Source organism: Schistocerca gregaria, chromosome 3 (genome assembly GCF_023897955.1).
Source record: "Schistocerca gregaria isolate iqSchGreg1 chromosome 3, iqSchGreg1.2, whole genome shotgun sequence".
Lineage (NCBI taxonomy): Eukaryota > Metazoa > Arthropoda > Insecta > Orthoptera > Acrididae > Schistocerca > Schistocerca gregaria.
Genome location: NC_064922.1, coordinates 20,029,917 through 20,037,024, shown reverse-complemented (window position 1 = coordinate 20,037,024; position 7,108 = coordinate 20,029,917). Strand labels below are relative to the sequence as shown.

Sequence of the window (7,108 nt, the reverse complement as noted above, 5' to 3'; positions counted from 1 at the left end):
GTCCACAATCACACAGCACCTGAGGTAACAAGCACATCTCGAGCCCCATTGTGCTCTCCATTGTTCATGCCAACTCAGTGCCTCGCTCTTTGCTACTGCGTAAAACTCTTGTCGTCCAACTGCAAAACACTGGGACACAATAAGTTTCCGCGTCCCCTTTGCACTGATCGTACTACACAACGCTCCCCAAACTTGGCAATCACCCATGCAGATGACTTTTCCGACTTTACACGACGCTCACGCTAGTGACAGTCTTATTTATAGTTCGACGTCGCGCCAAAGCGAATGAGCACATTTCGCCTACGGCTTAGGCCGCTCTTCTAGTGTGGCTGCTCTGTGTCTGCAGGCAGCGAGGGGCTGCAAGCTTCCTGTGTTCGCACCTATATCACCTGTGCTTCCTTGTCAGAGACAGACTATCGCAAAACATACAACTCACTCCATGAATTGATTGCTACGGCATCTGTTATCAGCAGTCACAACCAGCAACACCAGTAGCAGCAGACTGCACGCAAAGAATGGGAACGTGCAGTGGGATTTACGTGAAATCGGCGCAATTGTGGATGCTAATCGTTCGCTTGTATCTGCCGGTTGGGAATTATTCCACTCGCATGGCAAGGTGCGCATGTAGGTGTGTTAATAATTCTGGAGGCGCTGGGTATCGACCCAGTACCTCTCGCACGCTAAGCGAGCGCTTTACCATCTGAGCTACGCCCACCCCCCCGATAACTAGTAGTGCTACATACAGTCATATCAACGTCACAGACCATTGCACTCCCATTATTCCGCAGACAAACACTACTCTCTATGTATCAGTGAGGGTGTCTTTCAGGTTTCGTGCATTCTGTATCGAATCGTAGTTGGCCACAATGAAAGTGGCACGCATAACGTCGAAAATAGAGTTCAGACACCGCTCTGAGTAAGACGAACGTGTTGTCCACCTCCAGACTTCAATGACGTTAAGCCGTGATACCTAAGACAGATCTGCACTCGATGGCACCACGATAACAGCCAGTCCCCACACTTACACCTTGCTCTCCTTATGACAGTATACATCATATCAGTCTGTGACGCTGGTTTTGCAACTTCTTGCGTGCGTTTATGTTCGCCGCGACCAACACTTACCATGCACTGACCACAAAACATGGAGGAGCCGGGGCTTGAACCCGAGACCGTTCACACGCTAAGCGAACGATCTGCCAACTGAGCTACAGCTACACACACGACCAAGCCTGGCTATTCTCCATTCTTTGCGACTCTGATGTGCACGGACACGATGGTTGGTTGGTTTGTAGCGGCGAAGGTACCAGAATACAAAGGCGCGGACACGTTCATATACAGAAGAGTTCCAAGTAGTTTCGATGCTCTGGTATTACGAATGCAAATTCCGTCTGTTTTGAACGTCTTAAATTGAAAGGGCGGTCACAAATTGGTCCATTTCTCTCCTTGTCCACAATCACACAGCACCTGAGGTAACAAGCACATCTCGAGCCCCATTGTGCTCTCCATTGTTCATGCCAACTCAGTGCCTCGCTCTTTGCTACTGCGTAAAACTCTTGTCGTCCAACTGCAAAACACTGGGACACAATAAGTTTCCGCGTCCCCTTTGCACTGATCGTACTACGAAACGCTCCCCAAACTTGGCAATCACCCATGCAGATGACTTTTCCGACTTTACACGACGCTCACGCAACGCTCACGCTAGTGACAGCATTATTTATAGTTCGACGTCGCGCCAAACGAATGAGCACATTTCGCCTACGGCTTAGTCCGCTCTTCTAGTGTGGCTGCTCTGTGTCTGCAGGCAGCGAGGGGCTGCAAGCTTCCTGTGTTCGCACCTATATCACCTGTGATTCCTTGTCAGAGACAGACTATCGCAAAACATACAACTCACTCCATGATTGATTGCTACGGCATCTGTTATCAGCAGTCACAACCAGCAACACCAGTAGCAGCCGACTGCACGCAAAGAATGGGAACGTGCAGTGGGATTTACGTGAAATCGGCGCAATTGTGGATGCTAATCGTTCGCTTGTATCTGTCGGTTGGGAATTATTCCACTCGCATGTAAGGTGCGCATGTAGGTGTGTTAAAAATTCTGGAGGCTCTGGGTATCGACCCAGTACCTCTCGCACGCTAAGCGAGCGGTCTACCATCTGAGCTACGCCCACCCCCCCGATAACTAGTAGTGCTACATACAGTCATATCAACGTCACATACCATTGCACTCCCATTATTCCGCAGACAAACACTACTCTCTATGTATCAGTGAGGGTGTCTTTCAGGTTTCGTGCATTCTGTATCGAATCGTAGTTGGCCACAATGAAAGTGGCACGCATAACGTCGAAAATAGAGTTCAGACACCGCTCTGAGTAAGACGAACGTGTTGTCCACCTCCAGACTTCAATGACGTTAAGCCGTGATACCTAAGACAGATCTGCACTCGATGACACCACGATAACAGCCGGTCCCCACATTTACACCTTGCTCTCCTTATGAGAGTATACATCATATCAGTCTGTGACGCTGGTTTTGCAACTTCTTGAGTGCGTTTATGTTCGCCGCGACCAACACTTACCATGCACTGACCACAAAACATTGAGGAGCCGGGGCTTGAACCCGAGACCGTTCACACGCTAAGCGAACGATCTGCCAACTGAGCTACAGCTACACACGCGACCAAGCCTGGCTATTCTCCATTCTTTGCGACTCTGATGTGCACGGACACGATGGTTGGTTGGTTTGTAGCGGCGAAGGTACCAGAATACAAAGGCGCGGACACGTTCATATACACAAGAGTTCCAAGTAGTTTCGATGCTCTGGTATTACGAATGCAAATTCCGTCTGTTTTGAACGTCTTAAATTGAAAGGGCGGTCACAAATTGGTCAATTTCACTCCTTGTCCACAATCACACAGCACCTGAGGTAACAAGCACATCTCGAGCCCCATTGTGCTCTCCATTGTTCATGCCAACTCAGTGCCTCGCTCTTTGCTACTGCGTAAAACTCTTGTCGTCCAACTGCAAAACACTGGGACACAATAAGTTTCCGCGTCCCCTTTGCACTGATCGTACTACGAAACGCTCCCCAAACTTGGCAATCACCCATGCAGATGACTTTTCCGACTTTACACGACGCTCACGCTAGTGACAGCCTTATTTATAGTTCGACGTCGCGCCAAAGCGAATGAGCACATTTCGCCTACGGCTTAGGCCGCTCTTCTAGTGTGGCTGCTCTGTGTCTGCAGGCAGCGAGGGGCTGCAAGCTTCCTGTGTTCGCACCTATATCACCTGTGCTTCCTTGTCAGAGACAGACTATCGCAAAACATACAACTCACTCCATGAATTGATTGCTACGGCATCTGTTATCAGCAGTCACAACCAGCAACACCAGTAGCAGCCGACTGCACGCAAAGAATGGGAACGTGCAGTGGGATTTACGTGAAATCGGCGCAATTGTGGATGCTAATCGTTCGCTTGTATCTGCCGGTTGGGAATTATTCCACTCGCATGGCAAGGTGCGCATGTAGGTGTGTTAAAAATTCTGGAGGCGCTGGGTATCGACCCAGTACCTCTCGCACGCTAAGCGAGCGCTTTACCATCTGAGCTACGCCCACCCCCCCGATAACTAGTAGTGCTACATACAGTCATATCAACGTCACAGACCATTGCACTCCCATTATTCCGCAGACAAACACTACTCTCTATGTATCAGTGAGGGTGTCTTTCAGGTTTCGTGCATTCTGTATCGAATCGTAGTTGGCCACAATGAAAGTGGCACGCATAACGTCGAAAATAGAGTTCCGACACCGCTCTGAGTAAGACGAACGTGTTGTCCACCTCCAGACTTCAATGACGTTAAGCCGTGATACCTAAGACAGATCTGCACTCGATGGCACCACGATAACAGCCAGTCCCCACACTTACACCTTGCTCTCCTTATGACAGTATACATCATATCAGTCTGTGACGCTGGTTTTGCAACTTCTTGCGTGCGTTTATGTTCGCCGCGACCAACACTTACCATGCACTGACCACAAAACATGGAGGAGCCGGGGCTTGAACCCGAGACCGTTCACACGCTAAGCGAACGATCTGCCAACTGAGCTACAGCTACACACACGACCAAGCCTGGCTATTCTCCATTCTTTGCGACTCTGATGTGCACGGACACGATGGTTGGTTGGTTTGTAGCGGCGAAGGTACCAGAATACAAAGGCGCGGACACGTTCATATACAGAAGAGTTCCAAGTAGTTTCGATGCTCTGGTATTACGAATGCAAATTCCGTCTGTTTTGAACGTCTTAAATTGAAAGGGCGGTCACAAATTGGTCCATTTCTCTCCTTGTCGACAATCACACAGCACCTGAGGTAACAAGCACATCTCGAGCCCCATTGTGCTCTCCATTGTTCATGCCAACTCAGTGCCTCGCTCTTTGCTACTGCGTAAAACTCTTGTCGTCCAACTGCAAAACACTGGGACACAATAAGTTTCCGCGTCCCCTTTGCACTGATCGTACTACGAAACGCTCCCCAAACTTGGCAATCACCCATGCAGATGACTTTTCCGACTTTACACGACGCTCACGCAACGCTCACGCTAGTGACAGCATTATTTATAGTTCGACGTCGCGCCAAACGAATGAGCACATTTCGCCTACGGCTTAGTCCGCTCTTCTAGTGTGGCTGCTCTGTGTCTGCAGGCAGCGAGGGGCTGCAAGCTTCCTGTGTTCGCACCTATATCACCTGTGATTCCTTGTCAGAGACAGACTATCGCAAAACATACAACTCACTCCATGATTGATTGCTACGGCATCTGTTATCAGCAGTCACAACCAGCAACACCAGTAGCAGCCGACTGCACGCAAAGAATGGGAACGTGCAGTGGGATTTACGTGAAATCGGCGCAATTGTGGATGCTAATCGTTCGCTTGTATCTGTCGGTTGGGAATTATTCCACTCGCATGTAAGGTGCGCATGTAGGTGTGTTAAAAATTCTGGAGGCTCTGGGTATCGACCCAGTACCTCTCGCACGCTAAGCGAGCGGTCTACCATCTGAGCTACGCCCACCCCCCCGATAACTAGTAGTGCTACATACAGTCATATCAACGTCACATACCATTGCACTCCCATTATTCCGCAGACAAACACTACTCTCTATGTATCAGTGAGGGTGTCTTTCAGGTTTCGTGCATTCTGTATCGAATCGTAGTTGGCCACAATGAAAGTGGCACGCATAACGTCGAAAATAGAGTTCAGACACCGCTCTGAGTAAGACGAACGTGTTGTCCACCTCCAGACTTCAATGACGTTAAGCCGTGATACCTAAGACAGATCTGCACTCGATGACACCACGATAACAGCCGGTCCCCACATTTACACCTTGCTCTCCTTATGAGAGTATACATCATATCAGTCTGTGACGCTGGTTTTGCAACTTCTTGAGTGCGTTTATGTTCGCCGCGACCAACACTTACCATGCACTGACCACAAAACATTGAGGAGCCGGGGCTTGAACCCGAGACCGTTCACACGCTAAGCGAACGATCTGCCAACTGAGCTACAGCTACACACGCGACCAAGCCTGGCTATTCTCCATTCTTTGCGACTCTGATGTGCACGGACACGATGGTTGGTTGGTTTGTAGCGGCGAAGGTACCAGAATACAAAGGCGCGGACACGTTCATATACACAAGAGTTCCAAGTAGTTTCGATGCTCTGGTATTACGAATGCAAATTCCGTCTGTTTTGAACGTCTTAAATTGAAAGGGCGGTCACAAATTGGTCCATTTCACTCCTTGTCCACAATCACACAGCACCTGAGGTAACAAGCACATCTCGAGCCCCATTGTGCTCTCCATTGTTCATGCCAACTCAGTGCCTCGCTCTTTGCTACTTCGTAAAACTCTTGTCGTCCAACTGCAAAACACTGGGACACAATAAGTTTCCGCGTCCCCTTTGCACTGATCGTACTACGAAACGCTCCCCAAACTTGGCAATCACCCATGCAGATGACTTTTCCGACTTTACACGACGCTCACGCTAGTGACAGCCTTATTTATAGTTCGACGTCGCGCCAAAGCGAATGAGCACATTTCGCCTACGGCTTAGGCCGCTCTTCTAGTGTGGCTGCTCTGTGTCTGCAGGCAGCGAGGGGCTGCAAGCTTCCTGTGTTCGCACCTATATCACCTGTGCTTCCTTGTCAGAGACAGACTATCGCAAAACATACAACTCACTCCATGAATTGATTGCTACGGCATCTGTTATCAGCAGTCACAACCAGCAACACCAGTAGCAGCCGACTGCACGCAAAGAATGGGAACGTGCAGTGGGATTTACGTGAAATCGGCGCAATTGTGGATGCTAATCGTTCGCTTGTATCTGCCTACACACCTCTGCCGGTTGGGAATTATTCCACTTGCATGGCAAGGTGCGCATGTAGATGTGTTAAAAATTCTGGAGGCACTGGGTATCGATCCCAGTACCTCTCGCACGCTAAGCGAGCGCTCTACCATCTGAGCTACGCCCACCCCCCCGATAACTAGTAGTGCTACATACAGTCATATCAACGTCACAGACCCTTGCACTCCCATTATTCCGCAGACAAACACTACTCTCTATGTATCAGTGAGGGTGTCTTTCAGGTTTCGTGCATTCTGTATCGAATCGTAGTTGGCCACAATGAAAGTGGCACGCATAACGTCGAAAATAGAGTTCAGACACCGCTCTGAGTAAGACGAACGTGTTGTCGACCTCCAGACTTCAATGACGTTAAGCCGCGATACCTAAGACAGATCTGCACTCGATGACACCACGATAACAGCCAGTCCCCACACTTACACCTTGCTCTCCTTATGACAGTATACATCATATCAGTCTGTGACGCTGGTTTTGCAACTTCTTGCGTGCGTTTATGTTCGCCGCGACCAACACTTACCATGCACTGACCACAAAACATGGAGGAGCCGGGGCTTGAACCCGAGACCGTTCACACGCTAAGCGAACGATCTGCCAACTGAGCTACAGCTACACACACGACCAAGCCTGGCTATTCTCCATTCTTTGCGACTCTGATGTGCACGGACACGATGGTTGGTTGGTTTGTAGCGGCG

The 7,108-nt window shown here is 49.5% G+C and overlaps 1 non-coding gene across 1 annotated transcript; it reads right to left on the bottom strand.

Annotated features, from left to right (window-relative positions):
- Nucleotides 1–6,453: 6,453 nt before the first annotated feature.
- On the bottom strand, nucleotides 6,454–6,527 carry Trnaa-agc (transfer RNA alanine (anticodon AGC)). The gene has a single exon. It is a non-coding gene; the product is annotated as a tRNA-Ala (tRNA).
- Between the last annotated feature and the right edge of the window lie 581 nt (nucleotides 6,528–7,108).